Below are 25571 nucleotides of genomic sequence, written 5' to 3' on the forward strand. Positions count from 1 at the left end.
GTTGCCTTTAGGATGCTCAGTGCCCAGGCCTACATGGTCCCTTCAAAGGCAAATGACCCCACGGCCTCTATGCCACACGTGGGCCATGCCTCCACTGCTGCAGGGGCTGGGAGTTTGATGCTTGATGTAGTTCTCGGGAAACACATCGTACTAAAATTTCTATTGGCCTCGTCTGTCTTTTTTTTTTTTTTTTTTTTTTTGTAGTAAAACAATAAGTCTCAGCCAAAAGTCCTACTGATGTACTATAATGTATATCTCCATGTAGTTTGATTCATGTGTAATGTAGACAAATGTGCCTTGTGATCACGTTGGCTTTTTCTTTTAAGTCAGATTTATTAAGGTATACTTTGCTTTCAATAAAATCCTCTGTCTTTAGGTGCACAGTTGTAAGATTGTTGGATTTTGACAAATGTATATAGCACCTTTGTAAATAGCACCTTTGTCAAGATATACAATATTTTCATTACTCCTAAATTTACCTGTGTGCCTCCTCTTAGTTAACTTTATTCCCTCATCTGTTTGGTGTTCACAGTGCATAGAACCTTCTCATTTACTGTCCCACAACAATTTAGCAAGGTTTTTTTCTTTTTTATGTAGACAAGAAAATTAGAAACAGAACTCCTAGGCAGAAGCTTCATTCTTTTGACTCTGTTGTCCATGCTTTTTTGACATTATATCATTTATATTTTTGGACTCATGAAGTTAATAGTGACTATTAGTAATCATGAATTTTAAACCAAGCATACTTTGATCTGTAACCACATGTGAATTTCACCAGATTCAGAAAAATAGAATGTATACTTTGAAAAAAAAATCCCATGTGCTTAATGAATTAATTCAATAAATAAGTTCTCCATGCAAAATGGAATGTGTATTAATAATGTACCTATATCTTATATCTATTTATGTATTTATATCTATCTCTGAATCTAGGTCAATTTTGGGTGTCTAATCTGTATCTTTGTTGAAATTTACATTTTTCTGTTTTCTTTGTGTATATGTTTTCTTCAGTAATTCTACTGGATGATTTATATCTTCCCCAGTGTACCACTCCTCTCCCACAGATAATCTTGATTCTCTGAACAACCAAAATACAAGATATTAAGAAAAATGTGTTTGATTCTGCTTTAGTTTATCTATAAAGGCAGATCCCAATAGGGCTCAAGGGTAAAGCTATGGGAAGCATATTTCTTACTTTTCTACCATCTAAGACATTGCAAGTTATTTAATAGAGTAATACTTATAGTTATTAAGATAAATCATCTTCTTATTTTTCGTTTATTCATTTTTTCAGGGATTAACAAGTTTTATGATTTGTCAATGAAACTTTGAACTGTTCTTAAAAGAGATTTGAAGGTATGAAATGTCTAGAAGAAGTGAAATAAACGTTTCCTTGGTTTTAGCACCAGCTGTCTTTGAGTATGTTTAGAAGTTTCAGGAGTATTTGATTCTTATAGAATAATCCTGTATATTTTAAAAGACAATGTTTCTTTGAAAATCGTTACATTTCATCATAGGAGCTAATTTTGAGTCCATGGTGAACAGTAACGATCTCCCTGACCCTAGTCTTTTTCTTGGTTTGTTGCTTTTCCTTTATTCATCTTAATGGCGTTGGCATTGCTCTAAAATGAGTACCACAAATAACAAAGAATTTTTAAACTAAACATTTATCATGGATGCATATAATATTCTTGTTTAGAATCACAAGTAATAAATGTATAAATCTAAAGAATTAAATTCATAAAAAAACTCTAGTTATTTCCCTTCCAATTTAGACAGGGAGCAACCAAGAGAACAAAGGAAAATTTTACATAAAAGTTAATGAGACACAAATAATCCATCTCTCTTGCTGCACAGACAAAATTTGCCATGGGATATTGAACAGAGCATTGTGTAGGGAAATGGGAAGCCAATTTTTTCTCTTCAGTATAGAATCTTTCAAAATTTTAAACAAGATTTTTATCCATCATTCTCATTATACAGAACTGAAGGTTGAAGTCAAACAGCACAATTTGTGACAGTCTGACTGCTTTCAATGGGAATATTTAGCAGGTCTGAAACTAATTCAATGAGAATTACTCAGAAATATTTTAATTAGCTTTAGGGTTTAAATTACTTAGAAAGTAAGAAATAATTACTTGACACAAGTCAGTCTTATCATTCCTATTTTATAGATTATAAATGAAACAAGGAAAAGTTTAAAAAACATAGCCAGAGTAGAGACTCAACTGTAAAAGTCATTAATGTCTGTGTTTTACGTATTTAAATAAGATGAAGATGATTACAAGGTTGAAAATATGCATTATATATACTATATGCACACATGTATATTTAATAACTATTCTTTGTTATTTATGTATTCATTTTAGAGCAACTCCAATGCCATTATGATGAATAAAAGAAAAAAAAAACAAAGCAAAGCAAAGTCAAGGGTTGAGAAGATCATTACTGTTCACCATGGACTCAGAATTAACTCCTACACTAAAATATACATAATGGTTTCCAAGGGAAGCATAGACTTTTAAAATATCCAGGATTATACAATAAGAATCAAGCATTTCTGAAACTTCTAAACGTACTCAAGGACACCAAGAAAATGTTTATTTCATTTCTTTTATACATTTTATACCTTACTGTCTCTTTCAAGAACAGGTCAGTATTTCACTTACGAATTATAAAGCTTATTAATGCCTAAAAATTAATTTATATGTATATACATTATTGAATTGCTATACCAAATTTAAATAATTATCATGGCTTTAATGAGTCATAGTCCATATATCTACTGCTTCCAAATAATCTGGATGATAAAATTAATATTCAGAAGCATAACTAATGGAACTTTACAACATTGAACTCATTTTTCCTAAACTTTCTATTATTTTAACTTTCACAATAAACTGATTTATTTATAGGCAGAGTCTTAAATGCAGTTTTTGGTTGTTTTTGCAGAATCTTTCCTGATTATTCTGAGAAGTACAACAGAAATGGAGCCATACATGAGAACATAGCTTTTGACTAACTGGGGATTTTTACCCAATAAACCACCATATGTTTCTTGACTTGCTTAGGTGACAGTTTCCTCACTTATGAGATTATGGACACACCAAAGATACAGTTTGAGTCATATACACATCCTGAATACGAATACATAAAGAAATGTGTGCTAGAGAGATGACAAAAAGTTTATGACACATAAAGAAACAGATGGGCGAAGGGGCTCACAAGGTAATTGGGGTAGGGCTCCAGCCATCCCTTTCAACAATTTCAGCTGAGCACCTGCTGGGGGCTGGCACCACCCTGGACATGGTATCATTTCACCGGAGGAGCTGTTAGACAAATCGTTGGAAATTCTAACTGTATGGGACATGGAGGCATCTTGCTTTGTTTACACACAAAATCAAGACACTGGTAAGGAGCTGCACCTAAGCCAGGATGAGGAGGGTACAGACAGTCTAAACGACATGGACTGAACACTTGATCTGTAATCTTTCTCCTTGTCCTTGGGAACCAGTCAACTGTATCTTGGTGTCCCTTACTCTCAACTTTACCAAGGACTATAACAACCAAGAGAAATAGAAAAAGGAAGAAGAGGAAAGGATCTTAGCAGAGAACTTAGAAGGGTAGAGGTAAAATAATTTTTTTATCCTCTACAACCTCTCTTAATTAACTAAATCAACAAAGACCCTGTTTTGAAAAAAGGTCACATTCACAGGTTGCAGGTGGGTGTGAATTTTGGAGGACACCATTCAACCCAGAACAGAGACTCAGAAACTGTGAGGTCAGCCTCAGTTTTCCTCATCTGTACCTCAACAGCGAGGATGTGAGGATGAAGTGAGCAGATCCAAAAAGAGGACTTCGCGCCAGCTCTAGTGGTCAATGCACGTTAGTTACTAACGTTGCTAAGAAGTCCTCCTCCTCATCCTCATGGACACCAGCATCTCCATCTTAATCATCCACCAGAGTTACAGGGGCCGTGAGAGACACCAGGAAGGACAGCACGTAGCCTCCACTGTCAAGGAGATTATGGTTTAGCTGTGGATGCAACCCTGACAGACCTTAAATTCCAAAGAGCTGAGCTCCATGTCACCAGGCAGAACCGTGGAGGAGCAGGCGGCCAGTGTGGGAGTGGTTTGAGTAGTCAGGACAGAAGATGTCCCACCAGGGTGAGCTTTGAAAGTATTCTCAGAAGCAATGTGGGCCCCCACGAAGCTGTGACCCTCTGCCTCAACAGGAACTCCTTCTCATTCCCTCACCGTGAGACCTGATCAGAGGCAGAGTCACAGGCCCTTGACATCCACGTGACTCATTACCGATGGAGTCTGAACTCCTGATTCTGAGAGGCTCTCACTTCTCACTGGGAAAAGTACATCTCTGACCAAAATAACATTGCCTGCCATTTGCTGAAAAGCCTTGGAGATTTAGAGTTCATGGGTGCTCCCAGGGGAGGCAGAATCATCTGACCTCCTTTACTTACCTTAAAGGTTCAGACAAAGAACAGCAGTGACATAGCTGGGGGCTCATCCCTTCTAAATCTACAACACCAGTACAATCCTAGCTGGGATGTGAAAACCATAAAGGATGTGATTTGAATGTTTCTGGAAAACTTGAGATGTTGATGAAGTTCTTAGTAATACCAAAGACCAAGAATCAAGTTATTGTTAAAACCGTTCTTTGGAGCACTTGGTGGTTCTTGAATTGACAGCGTAAAATTGTCTTTGCTAGAGAGAGAACTTGGAAAGCCAGACAGACTGTCAGCCCAAGGTGGTACACTTCTGGAGGGTTCTGCTGAGGCAATTGGCTACCTTTCTTCTGCAGATGGCCTTGCCTTTCATGTTAGTATTATAAATAAGTTGAATCTTGTTCATCAATGAGTAAGGGCTAAGAGGCAAAATTGTTCCTTTAGTAATAGATTCCCTGGGCAAAATAATGTGCTTGGCTTTTTTAAAATATGAAATGAAAGGTAAATTTATTTATGTTGATGTGTTCCCCTTTGAAGAGTACTCCAATGCACTTAGTTGGTGTAAAACACTGTATGGTCAGTGGTTGCCTAGTGATGGATTATATCCTTAAAATTTAGAAGTGAGTTGGCTGCTGGGACTTCATAACACTGGGTTCTGGGTTGATAGACCAACCTATCAAAGCAAAAAAAAAAAGAGAGAGCGAGAGAGAAGAGAAAGAAACAAAAATGCAGAATTTTTTCCTTAATAAAGAATATGACTACAGTTAAGCTATTTTGCATATTTTTGCATATTTTACCCTGTTTAGGCAAACTAAGAAAACAGTTTCAAAGTCTTTGTCCCTAGGTACTAACAGACATTTCCTGCCATCTTTTATTGCAGGATTATCAAAAGAATCCACTGTAGTTTATACTAGTTTGGCTTTTCAGACACAAAATGTATTCTGGTTGTTTGGAACAGAGTGGGCTGTGTGATTTTTTTAACCTGAAAAGTCACCCATGAAATTATATATACCCACAGAAAATAAAATCAAGCAAAGCAACATTTGACAAATTAAGTGCATAGGTGCTAGATATAAAGATATAATAGAGGTAGAAATATATATATATAGATATCTATCTAGTTATATTAGTAATAGTTACCACCATCATAACATGATATGATACCTGAAAAATCCTGCTTTAATATAGTGATTTGAATTAAGTAAGTAGCTAATTCTTTCACATTCTGTAGCACATCCTGATTTAGGAAATTAAATACAGTCGCCACATTTTGTTATTGTTTTTATTACATCATCACCTGACTTTTAGGTACCAATTACTGCATCACTCAGGATAGGGTAATATATTAGTTTGCTAGAAACTGCCCTTGAAAACTACCACAGACTTAGTGGCTTAAACAGCAGTTATTCCTTTTCTCATCATTCTGGAGGCTAGAAGTCCAAGATCAAGGTGCTGGTAGATTCAGTGTCTGGTGAGGACTCTCTTCCTGGTTTGCAGATGGCCGCCTTCTTGCTGTGTCCTCACGTGAACTTCCCTTTGTGAGCATGTATCCCTGGCGTCGTCTTGGGAACCCAGTTTTCTCTTCTTATAAGGATATCACCCTTAGGGCTCGTTTTAACTTACTCACCTCTTTAAAAGCTTAATATCCAAATATAGTCACATTCTGAGATACTGGGGGTTAGGGCTTCAACATTTAAATTGTGGGAAACAGAATTCAGCCCCTAACAACTAGGTTATGTTGAGGTAATAGACAACACCCGAGTCTTAGTGACTTAACGTACATCAGCAATGTTTTTCTGGGAAGGGCCAGATGACAAATACTTTACTTTTTGTGGGCCAAGTAGTTACCACAACTACTCAACTCAGGCGTTTTAGTGTGAAAGCAGCCATAGACAGTATGTAATCCAAGGAGTGTGACTGTTGACAGAAACACATGATGAGCTAGATTGGACCCATGGGCTGTAGTTGCCAACCCTCAAGGGAGACAGCAGAGGTTCATTTTCCACTCATGCTGCAGATATATAAATATATCATGGCTCAGTAGAACCAGTGGAAAGTAGAAATGGTTAGTAAATGACACTGATAACTCCACAGTTACTGTTTGTCTAAAAATGTTGGTGTTTCAGTAATCGAGTATCACCAGATATTTGTAGAAATATTAAGAATCCCCTCTTCTTAGGTGGGATGTAAATTCCACAAGGGTAGGTGCAATGTGGTGTTTATTTTGATATCCTCGTCATCTCAGCAAGTGTGTTGCATGTAGTAGATTCTCAGTAAATATTTGGTAACTGCGAAAATAAATAAGTATTTAAATAGACTGGAGAAAACCTTATTCCACTGAAAAGCCACTGCATTGAATTCATTGCAGAAAATGTTAGCTGAGGAATTAGCTTCTGAATATAGAAAAATTGATTTAAATTTTTATTCACTGGTAAGGAAGATTCTAAATATCTTGACAGAAGAATTTCTAGTTTTCCATTTTACCTTTTATATATTTATTTTCTTATTTTAGATGTATTTTAAGTGTTTTTTTTTCCTTCATATGTTTCAAAAAGAGTTTAGATAAAGCCTTTCCAGTAACTCTTATTGACTACTCTTTAGAAAGAAGACATCAGGATATCTTAAAACATATCATATATATGTAACCATTAAAAATATTAAAACATTCATTTCATATTCTTGATCAATGAACCTAATGATAATCCAGAGAGTAATGTATTCTTTTCTTCTTTAATCATACTATTTGTTATTTTAATTAATTCTTAGTTACATCATCTTATTTTAACCCTAGTATAATTTATTGAAATTGATATACTATTTATCTTTCCTTAAAACCCAAAACCTTATCTTTGGCATAAGTACAATTCCAGAACTGCTGGCCAAATTTCTCCCCTTTGGCCTCATCAGCTCTTAGCCTGTTAACATCTGTTTCCTTTTCTTTTTTTTTTTTAATTGAAGTATAGTCAGTTTACAATGTTATGTTAATTTCTGGTGTACAGCATAGTGATTCAGCCATATCTATGTGTGTGTGTGTGTGTGTGTGTGTGTGTAATATACATATACATACACATATACACATATTCCTTTTCAGATTCTTTTTCATTATAGGCTATTACAAGATATTGAATATAGTTCCCTGTGCTATACAGCAGGGCTTTGTTGTTTATCTGTTTATGTATAGTAATTAGTATCTGTAAATCCTCAACTCCCAATTTATCCTTGCACCCCTTCTATCCCCGTGGTAATCATAAGTTTGTTTTCTATGCCTGTGAGCCTGTTTATGTTTTGTAAATAAATCTGTCTCATTTTTTTAGATTCCACATATAAGTGATATCATATGGTATTTTTTTCTCTTTCTGGCTTAACTTCACTTACTATGATAATCTTCAGGTCCAACCACGTTGCTGTAAATGACATTATTTTGTTCTTTTTTATGGCTGAGTAGTATTCCATTGTATAAATATACTGCAACTTCTTTATCCAGTTATCTGTTGATGGATATTTAGTTTGCTTCCATGTCTTGGCTACCACTGACATCAGTTTTCTGATCAACAAGATGAAGGAATTTTTTTTTCTTTTTAGTTATTATATTTAGCTTCTTAAGGTCCAACATCACTTAAACTTTTCTGTGTCTGTGAAAGGAACAGTGTACACAATGTGTGTGCAAGTAATTTGGCAGCAGTGGTCTCTTGCACTGGACTGGTCACCAGGACTGAATGTCCTGATGCTGCTGTTTAAGGAAATGGTCCCTTCTTTACCTTCTCAGGGGCACTGCACTTGAAAAAATCGTAATCGTGCAGGTCATCTTCATGGTTCATTGTGAAACAGTTTTTTCCCCCAAAACTTTATAGAGTAATCCCAAGTTCTTTTTAAAGAGAAGAGAGACTCTTATCAAGGACCTTGACTTGTTGCTAAAATTAATTATAATTTAAAATCACCTAATGAATATGATTAGTCTTTGAAACTTACAAATACCACAAACATGACAAACTCAAAAACTCACTTCTTATTCAAATTGCAGTCTCAGTGATTTTTAATAACAAAAATTACATTTTGAAAGAGATGAATATAAAATCATATAGACTTTAGGAAAAATGTCATATTTATCACATTTCTGTCTAGTTTGGGTCTAGTCTTTTTGGAGACATGCATATGACTCTTCCATTTGATTAAATTGAATACAATAGCAAATCACTGGCTGTCACACATTTCTCTAGATCTGTATTAAATACTATGAGATATGCAAGCATGAATGAGATGTTACATTACCTTTGCCCTCATGGCCTTGCAGCACATTTGCCATCAAGAACCTTCACTCTCTTCTAGTCTAACTATGCAATGACAAATAAAGTTGAAAGTTAACAATTGCTGGGATAGATTAAGTTTGAATATTTTCCAAATGTGCACTAAATTTTTGTTCTTTGATTGGATTTTTGCTTTGATTGGACCATTTATAGCTCATCAATATGGTGAACCAAAATAAGGCCATAAATCTGGCTTTCTGTAAACCTGAGGTTGACAAACACTTTCTTTCATGGGCCAAATAATACATATTTTAGATTCTGCAAGTCCTGTGATCTCAGTCACAACTACTGAACCTTCATGTCATGTGAAGGAGCACAGACCATATGTAAGCAAATGAGTATGGCTATAAATAAAACAAAATATTTATTTACAAAAAATGGTGGTGGGTCAGATTTGACCATGGGTGATAGCTTCCTAACTTTTTGCTGTAGACCTGTGCTGTTTAGTAAGGTAGCCTTTAGACAAGGCTATTTGTATTTAAATTAAATACAAATAACTAACATTAATCATTCAGTTCCTCAGTCATACCAGCCATATTTCAACTGCTCGAAAGTCACACATGACTAGTGAGTCCCATATTGAGTGGTGCCTTAGAATGTTTCCATCAACAGGGAACTTTCCGTTGGACTGCTCTGTGGTCTAGACCAACTTAGTTGAGCTTATTGGGCAGGCTTTACATTACGCACTCAATTCCTAAACTAATCCTGACCTCAGCAGAAAACATTACCCACAGCCGTGGTTGTCCATCTTGCAGATCCTTGGATTAAAGTTGCTGTCATTAAATCAGTATTTAGGGAATGAATTCTAAATCAATCTATGGCTTTAGAATAATCATCTTTTACACTTCTCACTACATGCCTGAGTGTTTTCTTTAGTTCTTAAGCCAATATGGAGGATTTAATGACCATAAAATCTCCCCAATGTGCTTGGTCAGACATTATGTTTAGCTCTTCTAAGTCTTTTTGTTTCAGAGACTAGGCAATGTCATTCCCCAACTACCGTCAATGACCCTGATTCACAGTGATGTTTGCTTGAGTTGGAATGTTACTGCATCCCCACGAATGACTCCCATGGCTCTTCTTCTGAATTGGACTCCCTTTTACAGTGATTTTTGCCAAAACTATGTCAGAATAATGAAACTTCTTTCTGGTTCCAAAAAACATGCCAAGAGTCTAGACATCCAAATGAATGCTGCCCAAGCCAAAATGGTCAGCCTGGAAGCTTTGCCTTTGTTCCAGTGATGCGCCATGACTTTAAACATTTTGGAAGGAGTCTGTGAGAATTGTCTTCACAGCTAGAACAACTTAGAATTTAGAAAGTATTTATTTCAGCATTTGCCATGTGCCCTGCACTGAGATATCACACAAAGCTTTCAGACTTGAGAAAGAAACAGTTTTTATCCTTAACGTGCTCACAGAATAGGGCTAGTATGCACATATTGCCAAAACCATCTGCAGTGGAGCACTACATTTTGGCAATAGTATAAAAGAAACTCAGAGTGATCTGTTGACCAGGAAGACGACAAGCCCTTAACATATACTTTGGTATGTATTACAATGTGAAGTGTGATTACAGTATCAGTGCTTTTGTGCCTCTGAAAATAATTCTGCAAATATGCTATAATGTGACAGTTGCACCACTGACCTACAAGCATAGGCATTCCAAATAACCACACTGAGAGACAAGGCTAGTTTACAGTATAACTTTTATAATATGTGAATCCTGACTCTAACATATAAAGCGATAAAATTTATCGCCTTGTTACTCTCTGAATATTTAGCTATCAGTCAACTGGCAATATTGTTTTAAAATTATCTTCAGTAAGTCACAAGCTATGGGATTTTTCAAAAAGACTAAATAATTACTGGAATGATTGAACAGTACAAGGAAAGGCAGTATACACACACACACACACACGCATGCACGCACACATTGGAAGAGAATGGGAGGCAGGTAGAGGCCAGGGATTGAATAGCTTCAAGGGATTCCCAAAATACTCATTTATTTACTATGTCCCGGGCAGGTTAAAATTAATGATTTTTTAAAAATTGCTATATCTTAATTCCATGCATGGCATTATGCAGAATTTATTTATGTCTTCTAACAGAACCTGTTTTAGGCAATCTTATTTCTAAAAAATAATTTAATCACCAATACAGAATAAAAGTATGAAGAATAAGAAGGGCATATGCTGAGGTATGAAGAACAAGGTCATGGTTTAGAAAGAAAACAAGCAGGTTAGGATAGGATGAAATGTCCCACTTGTATATGCATATTTCATATGTTTAAGTTACGTTTTGTTCCTCACTATATAACTATGCTCTACCATTCTTTGCAAAAGAAAACATTTGAAGTATAAATGGGTTTTAGAGGTGTAATATTTGTGAGTATCTTTCTATATTTACAAGAAAAAGGCAAACATTGGAATTAAAAAGGGCAAAGGATGTGAATAAGCATGTCAGAAAGAGAAATTTCAGATGGTTAATCCAAAAATAAAATACAGAGGCTTAAACCACTAATCCTCAAGGAAGTGGGGAGAACAGAAGACCGCCATCTTTGTTGCTGTTGTTCATCCGATGTTTGATAACATTGGGTGCTGGCAGGTGTGTGGTAAACTCAACACCCTCACACAGATACTGCCCAACAAACTTGCACTTACTTCACATTGGGAAGGGGATACATCAAAAGTCATCTTTATCTTTAGAATTTCCTTGCTGCGTTTTTCTCCTTCCAAGCATCCAGTCTGGGAATCACAGCTATGTGAGTGGTAGAGTGTTCCCAATCAACTTTTGAGCTACATGATACTTTCCAGGAAACTCGTTGCTTGTCTTTTGGAATCTACACAAGATCTAATCTCTCCCACCTGCTTGTGCAGCATCTTAGATCTCTAGGCAATCCTTTCTTCTTTCAAAAGAAAGTACTTGGGTAATATTTATTTAAATTCAAAAAGTGCTTATGTTTGAAACTACCTAAATATTAAATAGCTAGAAGTCAGAACCACAGGATTATTTGCTTAATTACTTAAGTTATTATAATGTTTATAAATGTTATTAAAATGAAGCTGAATAAACAATGACTCCTAAACAGTGATTAATTTAAAGTCTATTAATCATGATTTCAGTGAGACACCGTCCTTAATTAAGATCAGCTAGGTAATGCTTCACTGTCTGTTACTGTCACAACCACAGAAAGGCTACAGTGAACGTTTGTAATTTACTTAGAATTTTAACATTGCTGTCAGTATAGGATGTGTAATTTTTTGGGTATTAATTCATGGAAACAATTCAGTTATGGGGATTTTACTACCAGGATGTGTAATTAGTAGTACAAATACCGCATTTTCTTTCACCCTTTCCTTTTTTAGCAGAAAATAAGCTTCAGAGATTATTTAAAAAACTGACCAATTAGTAGAGCTTTGGTTCTTCATATACAACACTTCAGATAATTGCCCACTCAATCTCCGAAATCTTCCCCTTTTCAATTTTCTTTAAATTATTTTGATTAAATTGAGAAGAAAACCTCAATGGATATAGTCACGGTTCGTAGCCGATTGCTAACAGCAGCTTGCTAAATTGCTCAGTAACTGGGTGCAGCTAAAATCCCAAACTCATGAATCCAAATTTCTTGAATCAGAATCCCTCTAAAGGGTCATGTAAAATTTAGATCAAACATTAGAAAGTGTGCAAATACAATAAGCTCCCCTTATTTACATTGTTTGATCTGAAGTAGTTACTGTAGGGGGCATCAAAGGAAAAGAGAAAACTTATACATAGCAGGCATTGAAATATTTGTTGATTTGAAATCTAAGTTGGCTTCTTAATTTTGCTTAGTGGTAATGGCAACTTAAAGCAAAACTATTTTTAAGGAGAATTTTCAAACAATGTATCATCAACTGCCTACACCTTATTAAATAGACTTGACTTAGAGTGATTCCACTGGCACACTATTGAGTTAAAACGTATATGTCAATTCTCACAGTACTGAGCATCATCTTTGGTAAACAAACAAGGCAGAAGACAATTCAAGACCTGTACCAAGCTCAGAGCAGTATGGACAGTGTTTCTTGGGGAAACACAGGGAGAAAAAGCAGTAAGTGTTGCATGGTTACTCCATCTGTAATAGCTTGAGCCACTGCAGAGATCTAAATGGGTCATACGTTAAGAATTCAGAAAAGAGGGATCAGGACAGAGTTCAGTAGTAGAGTAAATACTTAGCATGTGCAAGGTTCTGGGTTCAATCCCCAGCACCTCCATAGCAAACAAACAAACAAAAAGAATTCAAAAAAGAAACTCAAGTCTTTGTGCTAACCTTCGATAAGCTGCGTGCCTGGGGACACCCTGGTCCCTACCCTGCCATGGTCAGGAACAGAAGTCTAAGCCCAAGCCCTCCTCTTGGGCAAGCTGGCATGCCAAGGATTTGCATGTCGCAGGAAGAGCCAGCATGATCCCTGAAGTTCAGATGCAGTGGCTTCCCAGCCCATCCCAGCTCTGCCCAGCCCTGGGCGATCACAAATGAGTGGTGACCAATCACATCCAGGAGAGGAGAGTAGGGAGAAGTGAAGGAAGAGAGGATCTCAAACAGAGAAATGACAGCTCTGAGCAGGACGCTGGGAATCAATGAGTGTTCAGACCTGGACTGGACCACGAGCCCAGCGCGGGCTCAGGAGGGCTGCTTCAGAGTTCTCAGAAAAATTACCAATGAGTCAAACGTGTCCTTTATTCTTTGCTTTCTCCCTCACCACATCCTATCCCCAGGCCTCTTTCCCCAGCCTCGATAGGCATCCAGTGTTGTACATAGATGTTCCCATCTTTAACTTGTCCCACAGTGCAGACAACATCCACTCAAAGCCCATTTCCATTCCTAGATAACATTCTTACTCCTTCTGTATAATTCCAGAAACAGATTATGTGCCAGGAACTCTGCTAGATGCCAGGGAGACAAAGGTAAATAAGAAATGGGCTCATCCTTCAAAGAACTTAAGTTTGCGGGCAGAAACGTACGTGGTTACAGAACATCAGTTTTAGGCAATGTAATGAGGAGATTGGGATAATTCATGTTAAGGTATAATTCATGTTAAGGAGGAAATCAGTCTAGCGCATCAGGCTTATAGGGTATTTATAGGTTGAGAAAGTCTGATAATTCAAATTATTTTTTGTTGAGTGAGAAAGAGATGTTAAAATCTTAGAGTGAATTTTTAAACAGTGCAGTGTAATTCAGCCACTTTCTAAAAAAACCATACCCTAATCATACTAATGGTAAGCCTTGAAGACTAATTTATCATGTACACAAGAAGCAAATGGGCAAGAAGCAAAGTGTCTTGATTGAAAGGAATTCAAACACATTAAATTACCCAGGCCATGGGCAGCCTTATTGCACTCATGACTGATGAGATAATTCTCAGTGTAAAGTAATGTCTTCTTCCACAGAGATTCTTAGGGAATTCTCATACAAACACTGCCTTAATAAGCCTGTCCTTTATTCAAAGCAGAAAAGAGTTAAATGAGTAGTTATATTTATCTCTAGGATTCCCATTCTACTTTTGTCTCTCCATCCAAGCATCCAGCCTAGTAACATGAGCTATATGAGTGAAAAGAGATCTCCAGTCAACTTTCTGGTTACTTGGTTCTCTTAAGGAAACTCAATGCTTATCTGGGGGGACCCTGAGACAATCCCATTTAAATTCCAGTGACTGGTTCTTCTATCATCTTAGGCAGTTTAGGAAGGATGAGAACCCCAGTAACTGCAAAGGAAGCCTTTCCCAATGTTTCTAAGGGTGTCTGGGGTCTCACAAAGGAGTCAGGCAGGTCCCTGCAGGATATTGTTTTGTCTGCTGGGCTTCCCATCCCTTCCACGAGCCACTTAGCTTGCACTGGGGTTCTTCATATGTGCCTTTGAGCAACACCAGTGACACCCTAGAGGAGCTCCCACAATGTCATCCTGGTGCCATTTTCTACACCAAAGTGGGGGAAATGTTCAGTAACCTCCAGCCTAGAGACAGTTTATCATATAGAGACAAAATATGAACATTTTTTGAAAGGGGAAGGGGCCCTTTCCCTTTCAAAAACAGGGACCAATAAAGCAAGACTATGACTACCAGGGTAATTTGAAATAGAAGTCATAATGCTGCTAGAATCGTGGCCTCCCTACTGACCTTGAGTGTATTGAACAGAGTAGTGCGAGAAACAGAATACCTTACCCATCAAGATAAGTTTCAGTCATTTCAATTCAAAAAGGTTTCTTTGATTTTCAAGTAGTACTTTTAAGGTGTACATTTTTTTTTAAAGAAATAGTGAGGACTTTATCAGATCTCACACGGTTAAATGATTTGTACGAAGGAACGTAGCCAGAGTGTGCAAAACTGACTTAAATCCAAGTCCTTCATTTGGAGCTTGGTGCTTATTTCACATAGTGTAGTTGAAGCACTTGGCTACTCTTGTGAACTGAGAGTTCTTTATGGTAATCAGTTATTATTAAATTCTAGTAAGTACAATCTGTCTCTGGTTCAAAAATACACAATTTTAGAGTCATTACTCATAGATTGCTCTAATTTTTACCTAAAATTATTAGGAGGAGCTATTTAGTTTTATACTTTTTAACAGTTAATTTGATATAAAAGCATGTTTTACAATGATATTTTCCCTTGAAAAGGAATTTATTTTAGAAAACTGAACACGTTACCGACATCAATGTACACAGTTTAATAATTAGTTAATATGCTTCAAAATGACTTCCAAATTTCTTCTTGTTAGAACAGAAGTGGTGACTAATTTAGTTCCTGTTGCTATGGGTTAGCCCCTTTATTTATTCACTTACTGAAATTCACTTTCAATTGTTTTAGTTTCCTTAAAAAAATAAACATGGTCTTATGAAGTCTAATGGGATATCGACTACTATTTCCTGAATCTAGCTTCTGATGACAAGGTGTTGATTACTGTTCATTGAATAATTCTTAGATAATTCTGCCCCACATCTACCTAAAATCACTCCTATGATAGCTCATAAAATTTTCATTTTTAATTATCAGTAATAGTACTCAAGAGAAAGTATGGTTCTATTTTTTTTTTTTAATAGAAAATGACAGCATGCAAAGGCATTTAATATCTCTAAGAGATGCTGTTAACTTCAGGGTTGTTCAGTAGTTTCCATTGTTAGAATACGTTCTCTGGGAATCACAGGATGAAGAGTTCATGGATAAGAAATGTTACTAACATCAAATGGAATAAATTATTTCCTAAGTTACAATGATCTGATATAAACAATGACCTAACAAAAGTTTTCTTCTAAACTTGAGGTCATTTGACTTGGTCAGGCTGCAGTATCCCTCCATATTCAGGGATATTTTGTTTCCCATGGTTCTGGTGCCTCTAATATATCCTTATATGTCCAAGTGCTTTGCCACAAACCCAACCATCTTATTGTCCACCCAGGGGGCCTAGCTAAAGAGCTTGTAGCTTTCAGTTTCATTGAATTACATTGTTATGCGTTCTCAGAAAAGAAACAAAGCTAATCCTCATTGATAGATTTTTCCCTGTTCTTGCTGATACAGTATTTTGGTCTATGATACAAGTGTGAGTGTAACATGTAATAACCACAAATTCATATAATTATAAAATACTTTTAATTTTGGAAGTTAGTAAATTGAAGTAACATTTGAAATTGTTAGTAAATGTAACATTTGAAATTTAAGTAACATTTGAAATTGTGAGGGAAGTATCTGTAGTTTAAATAAACTAGTGAAATAAAAAAGTTTTCATTTATGTTTCTATTAGAATATAGATTATTTTATGAACATTCTTTTCTAATTTATATTGTATTCTATTCTATATCTATACTGATCGCTGACACTGTATTGTAAACTTTAGTTTAATTTTGGAGGAAAAATTTTTAAAGTATTTTATCATTACATTTTTTGCCCCAAATGAAACTTCTTAATTTCAGACAATTTGAGAAATGGCCTAGAAATCAAATTCCTCTTCCCAGATTTCACTATTCACTGAAGGAGATTATTGTAATCTTCCTCTGAAGAAATTACCTTCTGCAAAATTACTCTTAGCTTGTGAAATGGAAATGAAAGACTCTACTAATAATATTATCAATATTCAAAATCTTAGATTGGTTCTTAAATATAATAGATTTCAATTACTGTTTTAATTGATAAAAATGCATCTAATTTGAAGAAAAAAATTCTTTCCGGATTTCTCTATAGCATACAATTTCTATGGAGAGACATTAGCAAATACTATTATAATATAGCATTTTAACCCCTAATCCCATGAAACATGCTTCTGCACTAAGAAAAATTTTAACATTCCTAATAGTTCACTTCATGGAGATTATACTGTATCATGCTTATAACATTTACCTTCAAGATGTTCTTATTTATAGATGAAATGCAACATGAAATTTTTAATTTTCTTAGCAGAAACAGGAAACAGCCAAACATTATTCAACGTACAACTGTTTTCTGTTCATTTCCTGCATTCTTTGTTTCCTTCCCTTATTTTCTGCTTTATTTGATTTTAAGTGAACATTTTGCATGATTCAATTTTGTCTCCTTTCTTAGCATATCAGTTATATCTAAAAAAAAAAAAAAAAACTTAGTGACTGACCTAAGCTTTATCATATACACTTTTAACCTAACTTCACCTTCACATAACACTATACCACTTCAAAAGTAGTACAAGTGTCTTAAAGCAGAATATTCTGAATTCTGTTCCCCTTTTTCTTGTGATTTTGCTGTCATAAATTTTATTTAACCATAGGCAATGACCATCTAATACATTGTTACTACTATTACTTTCAAAAGAATTATGTTTTGATCAATTAAGAATAAAATTAAGACATTTTAGTTAGTCTTAATTTATTCCTTCTCTGGTGCTCTTTTTTTTTTTTTTTACATAGATCTAAGTTTATGATATATATTATTTTTCTTTTGCCTGGATTATTTTAATACTTTCTTCAGCATAAGTTCCTGGTGGTGAATTTCCTTTGTTTTTGTCTAAGAAAGTTTCATTCCTTCTTCACTCTTGAAGGATAATTTTGCTGGATACGCAACATTAGGTGAGTGTTTTTTCTTTTTTTCAAAATTTAAATGACACTTTATACTCTTCCTGCTTGAATGGTTTTTGATGAGGAGCTTCCCTTAATTCTTATCCATGCTCCCATGTAGATCCGGAGTTCTTTCTTTGGTTTCTTTAAAGACATTCTTTTTGTCTTCAATTTTCTAAAGTTTGAGTATGATATGCTGATATGCCCAGTGCTTTTCCCTTTCCTTATAGTTATCCTGTTTAGTGTTTTCCGAGATTCCTGAATCTGTGATTTGGTATCTGCCATTTATTTTGAAAATTTCTCAATTAATATTGCCTCAAATATTACTTCTGCTCTCTATTCTTCTCTGGTATTTCAGTTAAGTGTATGTTATGCCATTTAAAATTCTCCAAACTTCTTGGATTTTCTGTTTTTTAAATGTTTTCCTGTTTGCATTTTAGTTTGAAAATTTCTGTTGATCTATCTTCCATCACATTGATTCTTCCCTTGGCTGTGTCTAATCTACCTGTTGGTTAGCCTCTAAATCATTCTTCATTCCTGTTACAGTGTTTTTGAATTCTAGCATTTCCTCTTGATTCTTTCCTTGAGTTTATCTTCTTACATTACCAGTCAGTTCTTTCATGTTGCCTGCTTTCCTCTTTAGAGCAATTAACATATTAAACATAGTTCATTTGAATTCAGTTCTTTAATAATTCCAACACTTGTGTCATATCTGAGTCAAATTCTGACACTTGCTTTTCTCTTCAGGCTGGGTTTTTCCTCGTGTTTTGACACGCCTTGTGATTTTCTGTTGAAAGCTGGACATGTATCAGGAGGTAGGAACTGCAGCATGAAGATTTGGGTTGCTCTGGCTAGGTACTGAGCTCTGTTTAATGTTTGCTATTGGTGTAAGAGGCTTTACATCCTTCTAGGGTCTTTGTTTGTATCTCCTTTCTTGATTTTGTGCTTTCCTAAGTACTTCCCTCAGAGATGAGTCTCTGCAACTTTTTCAGTTTAATCCACTTATTATACAGGAGCCTTGCTGATGTGGTCATGGAGTATGAAGACAGAGAATGTTCTGTAGTTTTCCAATTAAATCTCAGTGTTTTAGTGCACCTGTGTCTTGGAGCTAGTTGTGACCTTGATAAGGGTCCTCCAGTAACATAGCTCTTTTTCCATTGCCCTCTATTCTTTTCCCAGCAGATCATTTAAAGACTGTATCAGGAAAGGGCACAGCATACCATGTCTTCTACTATATCACTCAAGGCAGCCACAGGGACTATCCAGATTTAATAAAATGAAGACCAAAAAATCAACAACAGCTTTTAGTTGGGGGTCAAATTGCAGCATGTGAGATACGACATATAATAAGCCATAGTTATCAGTTTCTATTGCTGTATAAAAATTGACCCCCAAACTTAGAAGCTCCAAAACCAGTCTCATGAATTCATGGGAGCAGGCAGTTCTTTCTTGGGGTCTTTCCGGCAGTCACAGTTAGGTGGTACATGAGACTTCAGTCCACTGAATTCTCAACTAGTCTAGACGTCCAAGGTCGCACACTCACATGAGTGATGGTTGATGCTGGTTGTTTGCTGGGAGCTCAGCTTGGACCACTCACTTGCACAGCTACACCTGGCAGGTCCATGTGGCTTGGGTCTCCTGACTTGCCAGCTGGATTCTGAGGTGCATCCTGAGAGTGAGTGTTCCAAGAGAGTCAGCTGATAACTGTGAGGCTTTTTATGACTTTGCCTTAGATGTCCCAGAACGTTATTTCATTTGTATTCTGTTGGTTAACGAAGTCAAGTCAGTCAGCCTAGATCCAAGAGGAGGAGAATCAGGACTCTCGATGACAGTGAGGAAGACCCTCTGGGATGGGAGTACCTCTTGTGGTTGTCTTTGGAAAATATAATCTACCGTTTACCTTTTGCTCTTTTGTTTGTTTGTTTTGGTTGTTGGATCTCTCTATTTGCTTCATAGGAAGTCTTGCATTTTTCTTGTTATCCGTTGTTTCAGAACCATTCTAAAAGCTCAATGACAAAATAATAATTTATTATTATCTTTTATGGTTCTGAGGCCATCAAATGATGGTCTCAGCTGGGTAGTCTTTGTATGGTGCCTCTCCTGTGCTGGCAGTCAGATAACAATGGGACTGCAGTCAGCTGAGTGCTTCTTTGTTCACAGAACCCCTGTGGGATAGTCAAGCATCTCTCTTTCCATTGTCTCTGGGTGTGGCCAGTAACTTTCATGGCCTCAGGGCTCCAAATGATCAAGGAAGAAACTGCAGATCTTTTAAAAGAAAGGCCTGGATGAACATAGCATCACTTTTGCTTAACTCTAGCGTCAAAGCAATCACTGGTAAGTTCAAAGTCAAGGAGAGGGGAAATAGACTATATCTCTGGAAGGAAGGAGTGCTAAATGTACAGCCATCTTTAACCTGACTTATTCGTGAAGGAACTAGTCCTTTCCCTGTTGTATGTGTTGCAAGTGATTGTCCCAGTTTGTTTTTGTCATTATGCTTTTGTACTCAACACATTAAAGGAAAACAACAACTCTATTTTCAAGTCTGACATAACTTCATAGATGGAAAACTTAAAATATTTGTTAAGTCAATGACTAATAACGTTCATTTTAAACGAGCCATTATGTGCACATGTGTAATCTATCTACACAAGAATTGATGTGCAAGAACACAGGTTTAGACACACACCTACATACATAAACAGATGTAATCTCTGATGTTAGTAACATTCCACATACTGAATTCATCAGTGGAGATGTTCTTATATGGTGTCTCTGATGAGAAAACCATCTGAAGTGCTTTGAAGGTCAATAAATTCTGACCTCAGCATGTGAAATGGTAATTAACGTGATGTAGATGAATGTTGCTTTTGGAACGGCTATTACTGCAAGGAGAAGCATTGAACTTTTCAATGTCCATAAATATTTACCAGACAACATAAAATTGTAGAATATGAAACCAAATGTTTACAGAACATCACATTTTTAATTTATTAATCTATAGTGAGAACAAAGAAGCCCCCACATGTGGGTAATGTATCACTTATTGAAGAATCATAGAAATAATATCGCCATGTTTTTTTCAAGACTTTTAACTTTTATTTAAAATGATAGTTTATCATGTTTGGTATAGTCATAAAAAAAGGAAACATTTTGTTAATTAGAAACACAGAATGCTATAATTAACTAATAAATATGATAAGAATACACTAAGTAGGGGGAGGGTAGAGCTTGTGGTTGGCATGCACGAGGTCCTGGGTTCAATCCCCAGTACCTCCATTAAAAAAATAAAGAAGTAAAAAATAAATAACTCTTCTCAGAAAAAATAAAGAATACATTAAGTGCAAGAGGATTTGAGAAGGGGTAGCACTCATGATAAACGTTTGAAGTCTGTTTTGTCACAAAGGAATACGTTGGAAAATCCTGAATATATTACCTGCCCATGTAGGCAATAAATAAGATGCACGTCTTATACAAAAATAAGTTTTCTTTCAAGAAAGGTGTGTTTTCACCTGACGTATTTAAATTAATTTTCTTTACAGAGCGTGCTATCTGTTATTCTGACATGTTGTATGTGACAGGGCTTTCCGGATGCCTCTGCATGCCCCAATGAGCACTCTTTCCATTACCCACAAAATCAAAATTTAGAATACATCACCCACACTATTAAAGATGCCTTTCTTGAAAGTCAGTCTTTTGAAGAGTAGTCACCAATGGAACTTTTTTTGATGTAAAAAGGACTGGAAGAATATTTTATTCTATTTACTCAGATACTTTTTCTTTTCACAGAGATATTTCATCCTTGATACTCAAAAGTTTGGGGTTGAGGGGCTAACCAAGCCAGCTTGCTGGCTTCCTTTTGGAATAGAATTTATTTGTGTTTTATTTTTACACATAAGTATTCTGTGGCTTTTAAGTGAATTTCTACTTTTCAAAAGCCGGCAGTAATATCTGCTAGAGCAGACCATGTGCAAAATCTAAAACCTAAAAACCCAGCAGAAATGTGTATGCATATTGACCCAAAATCCTGCATTGTAATGTTCATCACAGCAGTATTTGTGTTAGTCCCAAACTGTAAGCTGCCCAAATGCCTCTCAGGAGGGAAATAGGTAAACGGTATGAATGATTCACGCAAACACAAGTGTCGAGTGGAAGGAGTCAGACACAGGGCACTGCGCGCTGTGTGAGTCCAATCAAATAACCTGCGAACCAGGTGAAACTAACCCACGCTGTTCGAAGTAGAGACCGTGGTTACTCTCGTTGGGTGGTGACTGGAGGGGGCATTAGAGAGACTTCTGATTCCTAGTGCCGTAATCAAGCTAGTAGAGCCTCACATGGATGTGCTCAGTTTCTGAAAAAAATTAAGCTTACGGACTTATGGGCACGGTTCTGTACATATATTCTAATTCAGTAAGTTTTCACGGTGCTGCCAGTCAGCTGGAAAATCAGACTGGTACACTTAGAATCTCGTTACTGGGGCTACTTTCCTATAATTGGCGTAATTGACTTGTCACAACGCTTAGGAAGTGAATGCTATTTTGTCAACAGTGGAAATAAAAAGGAATCACATTTTCTTGTACAAATCAAGACCAAAACAGTACAATACCAATGTGCATTTGTGGTATTTTCCAGGTTATAGAGTTATCTGAAGATACATCATTTGACTTTCTCCTCATTCTTGCATTCTGTTACACTACACAGAGCCTCGTCCTATCTTGGGAAACAAAACAAAACAAAAATGTCTGTTTATGAAGCTGCTATTTCTAGGGTATAACTTAAAATCATAGAAAAAAATTTAACATGAAAATTTTGATAAATTTACAGACAATTGGCAGAGGTATTGGTGTTCAACGTCGTATGAACTTTTCGAGGTTTCGTCTGATAATTATGGCAGTATTTTAAGGTCCCTTTGCGTGGGGCTAGAGTTATTTCCCACTATTTGTAATTTTGAATTAAAAAAAAAAAGTTTTCTAGGCTTTAGAATGAATGAACAGAGTGTATTTGGAGAAATCGTCTCTGTATTTATTCATATGTGCTGATAATCATGACCTCTAATTAGGTGCTTCATAAACATTCTGGACATACCCCCAGCTAATTAAATTGTAAAGAGCAACCTATCCTGTTGCTGTAATGAGAAATCATGTTGGCTTCACCAGGAAACAGAAGGATGAATTTATGTGACTTAAGCCTTGATTCTGTCACACCTCTTTGTCTTCCCCGAGTATCCGCAGCTGTAATCACGGAGGCAATAAATACCTGAACTTAAAACGCACGCTTGCAATATGGTTTCAGCTTTATTTAGCCTCAGTTGCTGATTCCATTCGACCGATCATCCTTCTTGAAAATGAAGACTCACAAACACTTCTTGCAACTTTCTTGTGTTTTCCAAACGCAAAAGCCCTGTTTTGCTTTTGTGATTCAGAGAATGCATGAAAAATAGCACTTACCTCGTCTTTACTACTTTCTAAATATCAGATGATATTATTACTATCTTCATCGGGGTAAATAAATAAGATACATAAAATATCAGGTGCTTAACAAATGCTTGGTGAATGAAAGGGTGGTTGCAAGTTGTTCTAAAATATTCTCTAGTTTTATCTGTAAGGAGCAGAAGTTACGTCTGGTCTAGGAAATGTATTCTGAACAATTTTATAGTGATTGTTTCTATTATTAAAAATGATTTTTTCCCATTCTTCAATTTCAGAAACATTTCCCATTACTCTTCTAAAAACCATACGTTTTGTTTTACAATATTTTTTACTGCAAAGATACCCCATACACCTCAAGCCACTTTCCCCTATTGCTAACATTTAACGTGACTCTGATCCATTTCTCACAATTAATGACTAATATGAATAAGTGATTGTTAATGAAAACCCATATTTTGTTCAGATTTCATTAAATTTCCTTAATTACATTTCTGTTTCAGCATCCCGTTAGGGTGCCACATCACAGTTACTCATTGTACCTGCTAAGGCGCCTCTTGGCTGAGACAGTGTCTCAGAATTTTTCGCTTTGGATGACCTGGGCAGTTCCAGGAGCACAGTTCAGGCATTTGGTAAAATATCCCTCAACGTGGGTTTGCTCAATTTTTTTTTCTTGGTTGGACCGAGATTATGGTATTTTAGGAAGAAGATCACAGAGGCAAAATACCGTTTTCATCACATCACCTCAAAGGTATGGACTGTGAATTATCACGGTTGATGTTAACCATGATTACCTGGCGAAGGTAACGTTTATCGTATCTTCGCTGTAAAGTTACCTTTCCCCTCTTCCCATGCTGTCTTCTTTGGAAGCAAGTTACTCTGTGGCCCACACTTAAGAAGTAGGAGAATGTGCTTCATCTCCTTGAAAGACGATTTTCACATAAGTTATTTGAAGTTTTTCTACACAGATTTTTCTCCTCTTCTTTATTTACTTATTTATTCAATCCTTTATTTATGCCAGCATAGATATTAATTTTGTTCCTTTGTCCATGTACTTCAGAGTAATATACAGTCATATGTTTACTATTGTTGTTGTTATTATTATTATTATTAATCAAATTGTTCTATTTGTGACCACTGGAGGCCCTTTTGTTTGGGTGACATACCTCCATCCTTTTGCTTTGATGACTGCCTTTCTGGTACTACGAGATGCTTGAGGTTTATCTTGTACATCCCTCGTCTTAGTCGAAGAATCATCATCTCTCCAAGGAGCACTGATTTCTTTTATTGGACAGTGACATCAGGAGCCAGGATTAGGCCACCGGCTTCAGAACACATTTGAAAAAAAAATTTTTATTTTATTGAAGTATAGTTCATTTACAATGTTGTGTTAGTTTCTGATGTACAGTATAGTGATCCAGTTATACATAAATATATATTCCTTTTCATATTCTTTTAAAATTATAAGATATCACAAGATATTGAATATAGTTCCCTGTGCTCTACAGTAGGACCTTGTTGTTCATCTATTTTATATGTAGTAGTTGGTATCTGAAAATTCTGAATTCTCAGTTTATCCCTCTACCTCCCCCTTTCCCCCGTAACCACAAGTTTGTTTTCTATGCCTGTGAGTCTGCTTCCCACAGTATTTTTTATATCAAAAGATATTTTAGAATATCGATATTAAATCTCTATCAATTTACAAATTATTTCCAATAATTAGATCCATTTTAGTTTCATAATCTTACTAAAATTCTCCTATAAAGTGTATTATACTCAAATTCTGGTTAGATAATGAAACTAAGATATCTTGTCTGTGAGATAAAATCTTGTTCACTTTGAAAGGTTTATTAATACTTAACAATATAAATGTACTAGGCAGAAAGGAATCTCTGCAGTTAAAACCCTTAAGAGGATGTGCATTTTTTTTTTGAATACACATCAATATTTTCCTTACTTGAAAAGAAGTCTCAGGTGTGTGTTCTATTACTAAAATATCCCCAAAACAATAGAAAACAGACTATTTTCTGAGATTCCTTGGCAGTATCTTTGATCATACACAGTAGAAATAAGGCAAGGAGAGAAAATGAAGATATGAATTTAGAGGGTTAAGATAAGAAATCACTCACCCAAAGGAAAAGTGTACAGAACTTTTTCTGCTTTTATTATATAAAACTTTTTCAAAAGCAGAAAGCTGATTTACTGCTGACTTACACAATCTATTTGCAAAAAATGCCTTTTTCTCACATTGGTTCTATTTTCTATTATAAGAGGTGAGAGATAAGCATCACTTACTTGTTTATTTGCTTTAGTGTTTGTGTTATTCAAAGTGC

The sequence above is a fragment of the Camelus dromedarius genome, chromosome 1 (assembly GCF_036321535.1).
Source record: "Camelus dromedarius isolate mCamDro1 chromosome 1, mCamDro1.pat, whole genome shotgun sequence".
Taxonomy (NCBI): domain Eukaryota; kingdom Metazoa; phylum Chordata; class Mammalia; order Artiodactyla; family Camelidae; genus Camelus; species Camelus dromedarius.